Here is a 16779-nt window from a genome sequence, read left to right on the forward strand (position 1 = left end):
TGTTTCATCGACAGGCTCAATATGATTTTCATCTTATGTATTATTTGATTCATTGACTGTTTGATCAATGGCGGCAACGTTTGCAGGTACTTTGCTTTTCATCGATTCATCTTTATATTCCTTAGCGATATTTTCTGCCAATGCCCTTTTTATTTTTCTAGCAATTTGACTGTCTATTATCACACTATTTTTACACAGGTAACAGTTCCGGCACGTAGACAAGATATGGTTTATGATATTAGTAGAAGAGTAGGCCTTTCTTTTCGTCTTTGCTTTCATTTTAATGCTAATACCCAAAATCTGACGATATGGTTTAACACTGGGTAACATGTTACCACAAGCACTAGCAAGAAGATGCCTCTCTTCATCAACTATTATTTTTATGTTGACATTCTCTTTGAGTGCAATCATCTCCGGAGATCTCAATCCCGCATATCCAACATCATAAGAGTAGAATTTTTTTGGTACTCCAAAGAAATTCAATTCCTTACTGTCATGACAATGCACGCATACGTTTCCGATAGTGCTACCACTTGTACTTATTTCATAGTTTAAATACTTCTCCTTGTCAGCATTCAATTCTACAATAACACTATCAAGTGAACACACTTTCTTAAAATGCTTCATCTTCACTTTTTAGATATATTAGTTATGTGTTTATCGTTCCACTGTGTAAAAAATACTGATTTAATACATGCAATAAACTAGGTAGTGTCGATAACCGGCCATAGAACAATAGTGGGAAAGCCGCATCGTGTCTCTGGGCAAGCACAGAGTACAATTGTTAGAGCCATAAAAATATTTGTCGAGGAGGTATCATTAGCAATAACCTACTTTTAATGAAGCATATCAAGTTACCTGTTTACCGGGTACTAAATAACTACCATTTTTACCCCCCCCCCCCAAAAAAAAACAACTTAATTTACCCGCTAGCATTATATTGGCTTACACTGAAACTGTCGATGAGGTATCATTAGCAATAACCTATTTCTAATGAAGCATTTCAAGTCACATGTTTACCGGGTACTAAATAACTACCATTTTTACCCCCCTCAAAACTTAATTTCCCCCCTAGTATTATATTGGCTTAAAATGAAAATAATTGAACGGAAAAAATAAAAGCACGATAAATATTTACTAGTTGGTGTGACAAACACAGCGCAACGTTTAGCTAGATAAAAAGAAGAAGAAGAATACGGAAAATTAATAGTCTTTTGTTCACGATTATACATGAATAAACTGATTTAGTCGAGGGAATGAATCCTAATTCTAGAAGTCCTATTCCTACAAATTAAGTTAGAATAAAAGAATGAGGTAAATATATTGGCTTACACTGAAAATAATTGAACAGAAAAAACATAACCCCGATAAATATTTACTAGTTGGTGTGACAAACACAGAGCAAAGTTTGGCTAATAGCTATAAAATAAAAAAAAAATATCGGTCGAGGAGGTATCATTAGCAATAAACTATTTCTAATGAAGCATTTCAAGTCACCTTTTTACCGGGTACTAAATAACTACCATTTTTACCCCCCTCAAAACTTAATTTACCCCTAGCATTATATTGGCTTACACTGAAAATAATTGAACGGAAAAAATAAAAGCCCAATAAATATTTACTAGTTGGTGTGACAAACACAGCGTAATCTTTAGCTAGATAAGAAGAAGAAGAAGAATACGGAAAATTAATAGTCTTTTGTTCACCATTATACATGAATAAATTTATTTAGTCGAGGGAATGAATCCTTTTTTCAAAAAAGGACTTAAGTTTCACATTTGAACCAGAGAATTGTATTTTCCATAGTTTTCTTAAAAAAACTATAGTTTACGGTCAAAAACCCTAATTAGCTCAGATTTTACGGAAACAGTTTTATTTTTCGATCCATAAATGGAATTAAGTTTGACATTTGAAGCAGATAATTGTATTTTCCATAATTTTCTTACAAAAAACTAGAGTTTACGGTCAAAAACACTCATTATCTCAGATTTTACGGAACTAGTTTTATTTTTCGATCCATAAATGGACTTAAGTTTCACATTTGAACCAGATAATTGTATTTTCCATAATTTTTTTACAAAAAACTAGAGTTTACGGTCAAAAACACTTATTAGCTCAGATTTTACGGAAATAGTTTTATTTTTCGATCCAAAAATGGACTTAAGTTTCACATTTGAACCAGAGAATTGTATTTTCCATAATTTTCTTACAAAACACTTGAGTTTACGGTCAAAAACTCTTATTAACTCAGATTTTACTGAAATAGTTTATTTTTCGATCCAAAAATGGAATGATACTTGTTATCAGAAAAAATTTCAATTGCCAAAAAACAAGAAAAAAAAAAAAAAATGGGGGGAGGGGCCCAACAAGTTGGAGGGGAGGGGAAGCCCTTCGAGTTTGGGGATAGGGGACCTATGGAGGGTTGAAGTCCCTGGTGGTTAGGGTCGTTGGTGCTTATGATCCATGATGGTTCATACTCATGTATACCTCACTACTTGATCTGTAGGGGTTTCTATCGATTGTTCTGAATTTCTTTATTAAAATTCTTTTCTTGTCATCTACATCTCTCTTAGTATCAACTTTTTAGTATACTATAATGTTAAACTCTATTTTAAATTGACAACACTGTTCAAACGCCACTTGTGTATTATACAGAACACATCAAAGAAGTAAAGCTAGGTCAAGTCATAAGACCATTTTATCATCGTTAACCATTTTCATAGATTGATATTGTTCCAAATTTATAATAAATAAGATATGAATTAACATGCTCTTAAGGGTTACCTTAACTTCTAATCACTTTAACCCTTTTTTTTCTCCATCTTCCAAGCTCCGATGTCTCTGATTGGCTCCTAAAAAACGGTTGTTGGCTCAAAAAAAACAGTCTGGTTGAAAAACTTGGAGTTGAAACAAACTTCTGTGGGGAAACCCCGCTCATACTGCTATCTTTTTTGCAATGTTTAGGAACCGGAGGGGAATCCCCGCTCGCTTGGAAGGGTACCAATGAAAGCCAAGCAAAACTCTCTCCCATCCCTCCAAAAATATTTTATTCAGAGATTTCTTGTTAAAAAATTATCCAATCACTAATTAGAATCAATCACACTCCTATTATTCAAACATTAATTCATATCGCTCATAGAAAACAATTTGCGAATTCCTTATCCCTTTTTGCAAATGTCAATCAAACAATTCCGATTGTAAAAGCGTGTTTAATCGCGTTGCTTGGAAAGGTATCCATAAGTACATGCTCTGAAAACGTGCCAAGGAGCGTAATCTCCCCAAATATGGCAAACTGTGTGAGGGAGTACTGAATCTCTTTGAAAAGGTGTAGAGGCCCCGTAGAATAACATAGGAAGGAACATAAAGTCCCAGAAATATAACCTACTACTCTACTGATACTGCTGAGACGCCTTATTGGGAATTAGCATTATGACAGTGCACTTTGATTTAATCTTAAGGCAAAATTTAGTTTTTAAACATAATAGGCTAATGGGAGTTTGAGCGTGGGAGGCTGGGAGTGGAAGGGGGATTAGTTGCCCTCCAATCACTTTCGACTATTAAAAGGGCATCAGCCCTTTCTATTTTCAATCGAATGAGCCCTTTTCGAAGTTCCCACGACAATTCCTTCGATACGAAGTGCCCTGGTCTAAACAACAACAACAACAACAAAAAATAATACATTATACCCACATCGATCTTTACTATAAAAATGCCAAGCCTTCCTATCACTTACGACTATTACAAAAAGCCTATTAAAAGCCTTCCAATCACTTTCGACTTTCGATTTCCAATCGAATGAGCCCTTTTGAAAACGAAAACACTTTCTATAAGCACCTTATATGCCCCCAGGGCATAAATTACAACCCTTACACTAAGGTCTGTTAGGGTAGTTGTCATCCTATAAGACTGAATTCCCATAGCTTTCAACTATGTTAAACAAAATGGCTATCACAAAGTTTTGATTGGATGTGTTTGGGGAAATAGTGGGCATGAGAGGGGCGGTAGCCACTCCAATCCCTTTCAACTATTAAAACTGGTCCAAGCCCTTTCAATTTCCAATAAAATGAGCCCTTTTGAAGTTTCTACGTCAAAAGTTTCAATAAAATCTTATATGCCCCCAGGGCATAACTAAACCCCTTGCCCTGAGTGCTTGGGGGAGGGTGTCATTCTCAAAGATCTAATTGCCAGAACTGTCTACTATGTTGAACAAAATGGATATCTGAAAATTTTGATTGGATATATTTGGAGGAGTGACGGGCGTGAGAGGGGGGCTAGTTACCCTCCAATCACTTTCGACTATTACAAAGGGCACTAGCCCTTTCAATCTCGAATTGAATGAGCCCCTTTTGAAATTTTACGACAGCTCTATTTATAAAAAACTTATATGCCCCCAGGGCAGAACTTACAACCTTTGCCCTGGGGGCTCTGGGGGGTTTGTCATCCTTAAATACATAATTTCCAGAACTTTCAACTACGTTGAACAAAATGGCTATCTCTAAAATGAAACTGAGTGTGTTTGGGGAAATGGTGGGCGTGAGGGGGGGGTCATTTACTCTCCGCTTACTTTCGACTATTAAGAAGGGCAATCCAAATTTCCAATCAAATTAGCCCATTTTGAAATTTCTACAAATACTTTCTATATAAAACTCATATGCCCCCATGGCATAACTTACAACCCTTGCACCGAGGGCTCTGACGGGGTTATCAACCTAAAAGACCTAATTTCAAGAACTTTCAACTACGCTCAACAAAATGGATATCTCAAAACTTTGATTAGATGTGTTTGGGAAAGTGGTAGGCGTAAGAGGGGCATTAGTCGCTCTCCAATCACTTTCAAATATTAAAACATACACTAGCCCTTTCAATTTCCAATGAGCCCTTTTGAATGAGCCCTTTTGAAGTTTCGACGCTTTCAATAATAACCTTATATGTTCCCAGGGCATAACTTACAACCCTTACCCTGAGGACTGTGGGGGGTATCATCCTTAAAGACCTAATTTCCAAAACTTTCAACTACGTTGAAGAAAATGGCTATCTAAAATATTGTATTCGAAATTGAGAGGGCTAGCGCCCTTTGTAATAGTCAAAAGTGATTGGAGGGTAACTAACCCCCCTCTCACGCCCACCACTCCTCCAAATACATCCAATAAAAACTTTTCAGATACCCATTTTGTTCAACGTAGTAGAAAGTTCTGGACATTAGGTCTTTGAGGATGACACCCTCCCCCAGCACTCAGGGCAAGGGGTGTAAGTTATGCCCTGTGTGCATATAAGATTTTTATGGAAAGTTTTGTCGCAAAAACTTCAAAAGCGCTCATTTGATTGGATATTGAAAGGGCTAGGACCATTTTTAATAGTTGAAAGTGATTGGAGACTGACTACCGCCCCTCTCACGCCCACCATTTCACCAAACACATCCAATCAAAATTGTGTGATAGCCATTTTGTTTAACGTAGTTGAAAGTTATGGAAATTCGGTCTTAGAGGATGACATCTACCCTAACAGACCCAAGGGGTTTGGGTTGTAATTTATGCCCTGGGGGCATATAAGATGTTTATAGAAAGCGTTGCCGTTTCCAAAAGGGCTCATTCGATTGGAAATCGAAAGTCGAAAGTGATTGGTAGGCTTTTAATAGGCCTTTTTAATAGTTGAAAGTGATTGGAAGGCTTGACATTTTTATAGTTAAGATTGATGTGGGTATAATGTATTATCTTTTGTTGTTGTTGTTGGTTAGACCAGGGCACTTCGTATCGAAGGAGTTGTCGTGGGAACTTCGAAAAGGGATCATTCGGTTAAAAATAGAAAGAGTTGATGCCCTTTTAATAGTCGAAAGTGATTAGAGGGCAACTAATCCCCCTTCCACTCCCACCCTCCCACCCCCAACCTGCCATTGGCCCATTATGTTTAAAAACTAAATTTCTCCTTAAGATTAAATCAAAATGCACTGTGATAATGCTAATTCCCAATAAGGCATCTCAGCAGTATCCCAAGAATGACTGAGGGTATTATGTTCAAACTTTCGGGGCTACTTCTGCTCTTAAAATTTAACCAAATCAAAATAGCTTAAGTGTATCCAAGCTATCAAAGAAAGTAAATAGATTTTTTTGCGAATGGTATCAAATTTTCCATTTCAGGTCAACTAGAGGAGGTATGAAACGAAACTAAATGCTACGGTTTGTGTCCAGATTTTTAAAAGGGTGTATGATGTTAAAAATTGCTGAAAATTTTTCTCCAGCATACAAATAGCAGGCCAAACTGTAAAGTCTTAAAAAACGAAAAGATATAGAGTATTATTTTCTTTTTCCCTGAAAAGACTATGTCAATATAAGAGGAACAGAAATTAATTCAAAAAAATTTTTTCCACAAAATAAGTTTTTGAAAGAAAAGTAAAGAACTCCATTAAACAAAAAATGAGCAAAAATAAAATCAAATAATATACCATGCGTGAAACTACCACAAATCAGCATCGATAAATAAATGAAACCCAAAACGAACAGAAATTACAATAAATAGCCGAGTCAAACTCAGAACGAGCAGAAATTAACAAATGTTGGGCGCAAAACCCCTATGCCTTCCCAAGGCCAGAACAAAATTTACAATTTACTTAAAAAATACAAATGAATGTGCATTGTCAGTTTAATATACATATACTGATATTTAGTAATCAAAATGTTAACATTATTTGATTTATTTAAGTTATAAAAGTAAAAGCATTTATAATTTTTCAGTAAAGTGCAAGTTATGTCGTTCCTTACTTTCAGTAAAAAAAATTAGTTTTGTTTATTTATTGTTTGAAAAAGTAGAGTTGTGACAAAGAGTCAGACGATAGTGCAAAAAGCGAGGCGTTGAGGAGAAAACAACCCCTTTCACATACAGAATAATTTATGTTCATTATATGTTTTAGTGTTGTTCCTTACTTTCATTTAAAAAAAATACTTGTTTTTTTATTTAATTCAAAAAAGAAAGGCCTATTGCCTATTGCTTACACATATCATTTATTATTAGGAAGTAAAAAGACATTTTTCGGGAAGGTGAATTTTCTCTGGGGGAATTTTCAGTGGTGAGATGTGGGGAATGTCCCCTCTTAAATACTTCGCTCAAAAACGTTCAGAAAGTAAATAAAAAATAAGTTTGTTTCAACTGAAAGTAAGGAGCGACATTAAAACTTAAAACGAACAGAAATTATTCCGTATATGAAAGGGGCTGTCCCTTCCTCAACGCACTGCTCTTTACACTAAAGCTTTTTATGGTTTTATAAAGTAGAGTTGTGAAAAAGAGTCAAACTTTTCGTAAAGAGCGGGCGTTGAGGAAGGGACAGCCCCTTACATATATGGAATAATTTCTGTTCGTTTTAAGTGTTAATGTTGCTCCTTACTTTCAGTAAAATAACTGGTTTTATTTATTTTATTGTTTTAAAAAGTAGAGTTGTGGCAAAGAGTCAACCTACAGTGTAAAGAGCGAGCCCTTGAGGAGAAAACAACCCCTTTCACATACGAAATAATTTCTGTTCGTTTTATTTTTAGTATTGTTCCTTACTTTCAGTTTTATTTGTTATCGGGAAATAAATAATTCAAACATTTTTTCTGTGGGCGGGGGGGGGGGGCGAGTTTTGGCTGTGGGGATTTTCCACTTGGAGAATTTTCCTTGGAGAGAGAATTTTCCAGTGGGTGAACTTTTAGGGAAATTTTACACTGGGGAAATTTGCCGAGATTCCTATACGAAATTATTTTAATATGTTTTACTTTCTCTTTGCCAACTCAATTTTATGGGTGAAGATGTTATGGTTAATTGGCCGGGGTAAATTTCTTCTGGGATTGAATTGTCTAGAGGATATTTGCGTGGGAAGGGGAATTTTTCTGTTTAGGTGGAGCCAGATTTCATGGCATTATATAAAAAACGATCAGAAATTAAATAAAAAGCAAGTTTTTAACCTGAAAGTAAGGAGCAACGTTTAAACTTAGATGGGCAGAAATTATTGCGTATACACGGGAGGGGGTGCTCCTCAACATGTTGCTCTGTTCGCTAAAGTTTGAATTTTCCGGCAATTATTTGAGAACGATTCCTGAAGCACAAGGGTAATTTAATTATAAGAATAAGAAGCTTTTTTAAAAGTACTTAAAAAAAAAATTTCGTGAAGAGCCCCTTTACATACGGAATACTGTATTTTCGTTTTAAGTTTTAATGTTGTTCCTTACTTCCAGTTGAAAAATTAGTTTTTTTTTTTATTTAATCCTCTCTAAAACGATCTATACAGTAATCCTACTATGTTCGGTAACTCTATAGTTTTACGCATTATTTTGCTTCGTTAACACACCTATTGATGCCTCTTTCTGTGCTCTTTCAAAATATATACTATAGGTGCCTTACTCTGCAAATTCCATTGTAAGCCCTTTATTAATTATTACATAATTACATAATATAATTTTATTACATATACCATATACCAGTAAAATAATTACATAACAATCTACAAATCCCCACAAAGGCTCCATGGCCTGTAGGAGGGGGATTATGAAAAGATCAAATAAAAATTAAACATTTAAACGCTTAAGATTTTAACAGTATAAACATAACATTAATATTTTAACATATAAATATAAGCTTTTAAACTTTTAACATGTGAAGCCTTTGCTTCATAAAAAAAAAAAAAGAGAGTACACTAAATAAGCTTTATCAAGCTACAGTGAATCACAAAATCTATATATAAAAAAAAATAAAAAAAATGAAAAAAAAAAATAAAAAAAAGAATTAAATGAAAAAACTATTGGCAGCAGGCAAAAGTAAAGAAAATTAATCACATGAAAACAAACATTTTTTTACTAGTCTTTTGAAGGTGCCAAACGAGTGGCATTCTCGAGCCGAATCGGGAAGGGTGTTCCATGTCAAATGACACGCAACAAAAGGATTAAAATCGGATCTTATTGTTGGTTTATGCGGAATTTGGATATTTAGAGAGCTACGGAGCTGAAAATCTGACCGATCAGATAAAAAGGAAAACATAAATCTTAGGGACATAGGAGTATCACTATGGAGCTGAAGAAAAGCGAAAGACGCACAGGAAAGAATATAAAGTTTTTTAATATCAAGTACCGGTTTAGTTGCCGAACGATTTACATCCTGGCTACGATTTATAGCTTTACCATAAGTATTCGAAAGCGGTTTGAGAAAAGAAGGGAAAGTAGACATCCATATGACTGAACAATAGGAAACATAAGAATGAATTAAGCTATGAAATAGGATTTTTAGAATTGGCCCTGGAAAGATATGTTTTAGTTTTCTTAGAATACCGAAGTTTCTGCATACCTTCATTTTAATCAATTCAATATGGTGTTTAAAAGATAAATTTTCATCTAGGAGGATACCTAGGAAACGGACATGGCCATCCTTTGGTCTACTAATAAAGCCTTTGGATATATGAATTTCAGATAATTTATGACAAGCCTGGGATATACGAGAAAAAACTAAAAAACTAGCTTCAGAAACATTTAAGGCAAGAGAGTTAGCATGAAACCAAACTGAAACTCTCTCGAAGAGGTCCACAAACTTTGTACGAACCTCATTCTCTGTTCTCCCAGAAGTAATAAGGGTGGTATCATAGGCAAAAGTAACAAGAGAATCCGAGATATGCAAACTATAGTTATGGGTATGGGAGACTGTTGGATGACATAGACAACAGCAATAAAGAGAATTTTTATTTACAACTTCAGAAATTAGTTTATTTATATAAATTAAAAACAGTACTGGCCCTAAAACTGACCCTTGAGGGACCCCCTGGTCAACCCTTGATGGTGAGCAAAAAAGTGGATTAACAGAAATTATTCTACCAGACAAGAAAGACTTGAACCAATAGAACGCACTACCTCTTACGCCAAAATGAGAAAGTTTAAATAGAAGAACACTGTGGGTTAAAGAATCAAAGGCTTTACGAACATCCAGAAACAAAGCAGCAGGAATCAAATGGGAATCTATGGCAGAGTGAAGATAATTCAGTAAAACTGCACATGCATGCTCAGTCGAATGATTTGCTCGAAAACCAAATTGAAAATTGTGAAAAAAATCTTTAGAAGTAAGAAAATTATTAAGACGAGAAAGCATCGCCTTCTCAAATATTTTGCTAAACAAAGACAACAAAGAAATTGGCCGATAGTTGGCTGGATCATATCGTGTCCCCCCCTTATATAATATGATGACTCGAGCACGCTTGAGACTACTCGGGAAAATACCATGCTGAAAGGAGAGGTTAATAAGTTTTGTTAAGGGATAAATAATGGAAGGAAGTATGAACTTAATTACTTTAGTAGGAATATTATCAGGGCCAGACGACGAACAATTTTTCAATCCCATAAAAATTTTAGCTATTTCTTTCTCCGTCGCTGGGTCCAAAAACATTGACTTCATACAAGGTGGCCCAAGGTAAGACCTGAAGTTGGATTCTGAAGGAGAAGAACCAACAGCCGAAGTGGTCCTTTTACCAAAATTCGCAAAATATGAAGTGAATTCATCTTGAACATTCAGTTCGTCTTCGATGATTTTGCCATCGATATCCGAAAAAGAAGAGGCTGATGGAGACCGAAAAAAGGGCCTACGCACAGTATGTGTAACCTATCATGTTTTTCGTCTATCTTTTCAAAACTCTGAGAAACAATTAAAATAATACTGGGACTTGACTTTTCGACACACAGAATAAAAAACATTCCTATAAATTTTAAATTGCTGAAGGCAAATAGATTTCATTGAAGGGCTAGCAGACTTAAAGGCCCTCCAGGGATTATTTTTTCTCCTAAAACTCCTAAGGAAACCAGGGGTCATCCAAAGATTTAGAGGAAAAGCATTCTTAGACTTACGATTAGAAGGTGAAACAGAACAAATATCAAGAACAGCGTCTTTAATAGAATCATAAAAATTATCAAATAAATTACCAAAATCAGAATTACTCTCAAAATCACCCCAAAAAATTTCGGCCATTCTTAACCAAAGAAGCATCAATTCAACTTCACCAAATCTAAACTGACTCGTATCACACTCACAAGTCTTTTCTATAGCTTGTTTATCAAACCAGCATATAGAGTAAACAGGGAAATGATCAGAAATGTCACTCACTAAAACATAATTTTGGATCATGGCAGCCGTACAGAAAATATTGTCAATCAGAGATGACGTACGATCTGTTATGCGAGATGGGATACATACAGAAGGTAAAGTACCTGCGGCAAGCATGGACGACAGAAAATCCAAAGATAAAGAAGACTTTATATCCATCAAGTTTATATTAAAATCTCCCATAATAACTAAGTCAGTCGACTGTTTGAGGATGGTATCCAATATATCATTAAGGGTGTGTAAAAACAGCGGAATAGAGCCACTAGGAGATCGATAAATAATATCAACAATTAAATCCTTACCTCCACATTTAATATCTACGAAAAGTGACTCAAAGACACCTTCGATATTTCTGGATAAATATATTCTAAGAGAATATGGGGGATTATTAGAAATATACAAAGCAAGACCACCCTTGGCCATCTTTTGTCGATTCAGTCGTTCCATTTTATAACCTTGCAAATCCAAAAGATATCATTTTTAGAATCTAAAAAAGTCTCGCATAAACCAACAACGTCAGGTAGCCTATCAGAAACAATCTGTTTTAGATGGCCAATTGAAGAACAAAGACCCTGAATATTCAACTGGAGCACTGAAAAATATCCATCCCGCTTGACAGCCTCCCTCAGACTAGAAACATATTTACTTATTACTGTGTGGATCACTGTGGTCAAATCATTGTTGATATGTCCGATAGAATTATTGATAATGCTTAAAACATCTAACGGGTTATTTTCAAGCTAAAAAAGTCTTCCTACAACTGGGGGCTTTTCTAATTTCCCAGTAAAAAAAGAAAATCTATTTTATATTTGGCATTAAATAAAAAAATATAAATGCAAAAAAAAAAAAAAAAAAAAAAAAAAAAAATTTAAGCACAATCCGCGAATGATCGAATCTTTGGTATCATTGATTGACCAGGGGGTTTGGCCCAAAATTTGCCCCCGGGCAGTCCATACATTAAATTTACCGAAGCAATCTCTTGCCGCATTTAAAATTTCACGACGCTTTTTTGTTAGCGATTTTGATAAAAATATTCCACTCTTTGCTAGTTTAGTCTTTTCTTTGAAAACAACTCGAGCTAATTCCAGATTTTTGAAGCGTATTAGCACTGGAGACACTTTAGATTGATCGTTAGAGTCATTCAAACTAAGTCGATAAACATTTACAATATTATTAACTTCAAAACCAGGGACCAGCATCTTGTCTTTAATGATAACCGATACTTCTTTCTTTAGATCATTTCCAGGCCTCTGCCTTACTCCATTCATCACTAAGCAATCCAGCATCTTTTCTTGTTCAAAATCATCCACTTTCGATTCCAATGACAAAATCCTACTTTCCAAGCTTTTAACCATTGCAAATAGTCCTTTGAGTGATTTTTCTATTTCTTGGAATTTTGGGTTGTAATCAATGGAAATAGCATCATGAATTTTTTTTACTATAATATCAATTGCTTGAATCGCTGTATCAGGGTCTGATAGTTTAGCCTTAACTTGACGGGAAATCTTAGCTGTAAGATTCACTTGTGTCCGATTTAATTCATCCTGGGTAAAAGCGATTTTTTGCAGGATTAGGCTAGGTGCCATTGAGACTTCTACATTAACGCTCGCTGGGTTTAATTATAGATAAAAAGGTGATGCCGATTTATAAACGTTCGTAAACGAATCTACGTCTGTAAATGCTTTACCAACACCTTGTTCTTTTATTTTGCGAGCACCTTCTTCATCCAAAAGTAATTTCAAATTAGACTCTGAAGCTTGGTGCTCAGAATGGTTACCGTAGCAAAAAACTGTATATCTCCATAATCCTTTAGCACCACTTTTTGACTGCAAAACGATTGCTGGCCAAGGGGGGTAACTTTTGAAACTAGCGAGAACAATGTCAAAAGGCTTGAATTTCGACATGAGCGTAGCACTGAAAATAAATAATTTCTTATCTTTGAGTGGGCCAATTATTCCAGTAATTGGCAAATAATTTCAAGTAATTGCAAGTAGTCCAAGTATTTCAATGCACGATTCAGCTGATAATAGTGCTGAATACTAATGCAAAGCCACAATTCATAAATAATCCGTAAGTCGTAATCACATACAAGTCACTTGTGTAATCAGATTTTAGCCTAATAATTTCTTAAGCAAAATCAATTGGCTCCGTGCCTAGGTTTATCCACAAGTAAAAAATTAATCCAGGAAATGTACTTTTTATTTTAAGATATGAACTGGTCAGAGACTGAATGAGTACTGCAAAAGGACTTTGAGGACTCTTAAAGTGATATCCTATTGAACCTATTCCTTATTATCTCCCTGAAGAAAATGAAAATAAAGGTCAAGAGTAGGAACTATTGAGAAGGGATCCTGTTAAGATTAAATAAAAAAATACAAGTTTTTCAACTGAAAGGAAGGAGCAATATTAAAAATTAAAAGGAACAGAAATTATTACGAATATGAGGAGGTTCCCCCCTCGTCAATACTTCGCTCTTTAAAAGTTGAATTTTGTTCCAATTCCTTAAGAATGATCCTTGAATCACAAGGGCCGTTGAATTAGAATAAATAGCTCTTTTGAAAGTACTAAAAAAAATTTAACGTAAAGAACTATGTAGTGACAATGGGGCACACCCCCTCATAAACGTAATAATCTCTGTTTGGTTTAAGTGTTAATGTTGCTCCTTACTTTCAGTTGAAAAAAACTTGTTTTTTTTTATTCAATTTCTGATCGTTTTTAAATAATGCTGGAAAATCCGGAACCCCCTTAATGGAAAATACTCTTCCTCCCATTATATCCCATTATGTTCCGTTACATTCCATTACATCCCATTACGTTACACTAAATCTTATTACATCCTATTACATCCCCTGACATCAAATTACCTCCTATTACAACATATTATATTCTGTTACTTCCGATTAAATTCCAATACATCCCATTGAACCCCGTTATGTTCATTTATATCCCATTGTACCTTTTTACATCCACGTGCATTCCATTACACCCCATTACATCCCATTACTTTTTATTACATCCCAATACATCCTATTACATCCCATTACATCCCATTATATCCCATTACATCCCATTATATCCCTTTACATCCCATTACCACACATTACATCCTTTTACATCTCATTACATCCAATTACATCCCATTACATCCAATTACATCCCATTACATTCCATTACATCCTATTACATCCCATTACTTCCCATTAAATCCCATTACATCTCCCCATTACATCCCTCTACATCCCATTATATCTCATTGCATTTCAATAGGTCCCATTACATCCTATTCCATCTCATTAGCTTCCATTACATCCTATTATGTACGTAATTGTCTTCTTCCTCTTTTTTATAATTATTTTTCTTTTCTTCTGGCTTAAGCTCTTGTACTTCTATCGTTTGTATTTCGGTATGTCTTATCGGGATTCTTGCCCTTGCGTTTATAAGGAATTTGCCAATAGGGTGGGTGTGCGTAAACGTGGGCCCTGTTGACCAAGTCCATTTTGTAAATGTCGTGAGTTTCAGATAAGTTAATATAATTAAATTTCCATGTGATTCTTCGCTAAGTGCGATCAATTCTGGCACTGTGTTTGCCATGATTTCCAATATTGAAGATTGTATATCTTTGGTTGAGGTCTCATACGTAGGTGTGGTTGTTGTGATATCTTTTTCATTTCCTTCTGTGGTATTGGCATATTCATGATCTTGTTGGGTCCTTGAGAACTTTTTTCTTGATTTGTCTAATTCCCTTAGGTTAGTATCTTGTCTGTTGTCATTTTCCTTTCTTAGTTTGAATGATATCCGTTTCGTGACGTTGTTCTCAGCATGACTTTGCCATAATGCTCTGAGAAAAGTCCATAGGCTTGGTAGTTCATTTAGCATTGCATAAAAACCATCATAAAGTTTTCCTGTCCTCTTAGTCAATAATTTCGGGTTTTCCATAGATTTCATTGCAGTAAAGTCTCTTGACAGGTATTCAATATTATTCGCTGACTTTTTCCTTCTGTCTTCTTTGGTGCTGGTTCCTAGTGCCATGTCAATTTCTGCCATTTTCTTATCAAAGTCATCTATTACGAATTTTGATTTTAGTTTGGGGATAACTGGAATTGGAAACTCTTTATTATCTTTACTGTGCATTATTTTACTGGCCTGTAATCCCTTATCCGACCTTAGGAATTGAAATATCGATTCTTTGAGTTCGTTCGTATTTATCTCTAGTTTTGTCACTTGTTGGAACAAGGTTTTGAAGGGTTTGGGGTCCAATTTCAGAAAAATTTTCTATGCATTATGGCTAGCTACCAATGAACTTTCATGCTTGAATATTACTCCATACTTTAAACTATATTGGGCGGCTGCGTGAACAACGAGGATTATGATGATATTCTTAAGCCTCATCTTTTTGTTTGTTTCTAGAATTAATTTATCATTAATTTTACCTATCTTTGTGGAATTCGTTTTTTTTTCAAAATAGTTAGGGCGTTTTGAGTTTTAACTTGGGCTGTTTTATTACATTAATTTATATCAATTCAATTTTTGAATTGCGTTATGGTTGATAATACTACTTTGGGGAGTACAATATGAGACATTGTCATTTATATGAGAACTCTTATCCCGACCTTTTGGTTGTTCTTATAGTTAACAGTGCCTCCTCAATTTTTCAATTTAACTTCACTTGAAATGTTCTTTAACAATAGCTCGTCTGTACATAAGATTGCTTATTTTATTTCTGGAATTGGGAGATATGGGAGTCAGTCTATCGGTTTGAAATATGGCCTGTGAAACTTCAGTAATATTCTCCAATACACTCGAAACTGCCAGGCGACACTCCAGCTTGTGTCAGTTTCACTGGATGAATCTCGCTTGGACAGTACGGGTAGAATTCGTACATAGAGGGACACTATTTAAAATAACTGTTCGCAACGTCACCTTTTGTTTGTACTTTGTTTTTGAGAATTCATATTTGTTGAGAAAAATTTTATATAGTATTTTTATAGTTGTATGATTTTTACTCGTAAGCTAAAAGTTTTTAAATTATTATTCCTTTATGACGCCTATCCATTAAAATCTCTTAATCCTGTACTGACTAGGGGTAATTCCATCTATCAGGTTTTTTAACCCTTCTACCCAATTGTGTCGTTATTTTTTCCTCGGTTTCTTGCGATTTTTTATTTTTAGGTTTTGCTAGTGATATAAGATCAAATTTCTTGTATGTTTTTTTCCCAAATTCTTGACCTTTTAATTTTGTTTCTTTCGCATGCGCGGCCGCTGAAGTCGGTTTTGCTTTCCCTATTTCTTTAACTACCAGATGGTCTGATTCACCTTCAGATTCTTTGGAAGTGGTTTCCGATGATTCCGCATTAGAACTTTAGAAGTGGCACTTTGCGTTTTTGAGGAATTGCCTACCCTTCCTTCGTAAATTTCTACTCCTCTGGAAGTAGAAGGTTTACTCTCTTGGCGCGCCACGCCAAGTGAACCTAATTGAACCTAACTTGAATACAGTTATTTGAAAAAAGGGTGGTATTGTAGGTTGGCTGCAGGCATCCAGTTGCACGCTCTTTTTATTTTTTTTGTTCGTGAAACTTGTTGCATGTTGATTTACTTGTGGATTACTAAAGTTTTTTCGTGAAACTGGTTGCATGTTGTTTTTTCTCTTCTTGAAGATTGTACATTGATTTTTTCCTCGTG

This window comes from Artemia sp. Qi Xiang Cuo, chromosome 18 (assembly GCF_049724085.1).
Source record: "Artemia sp. Qi Xiang Cuo chromosome 18, ASM4972408v1, whole genome shotgun sequence".
In the NCBI taxonomy this organism is placed as follows: Eukaryota; Metazoa; Arthropoda; class Branchiopoda; order Anostraca; family Artemiidae; genus Artemia; species Artemia sp. Qi Xiang Cuo.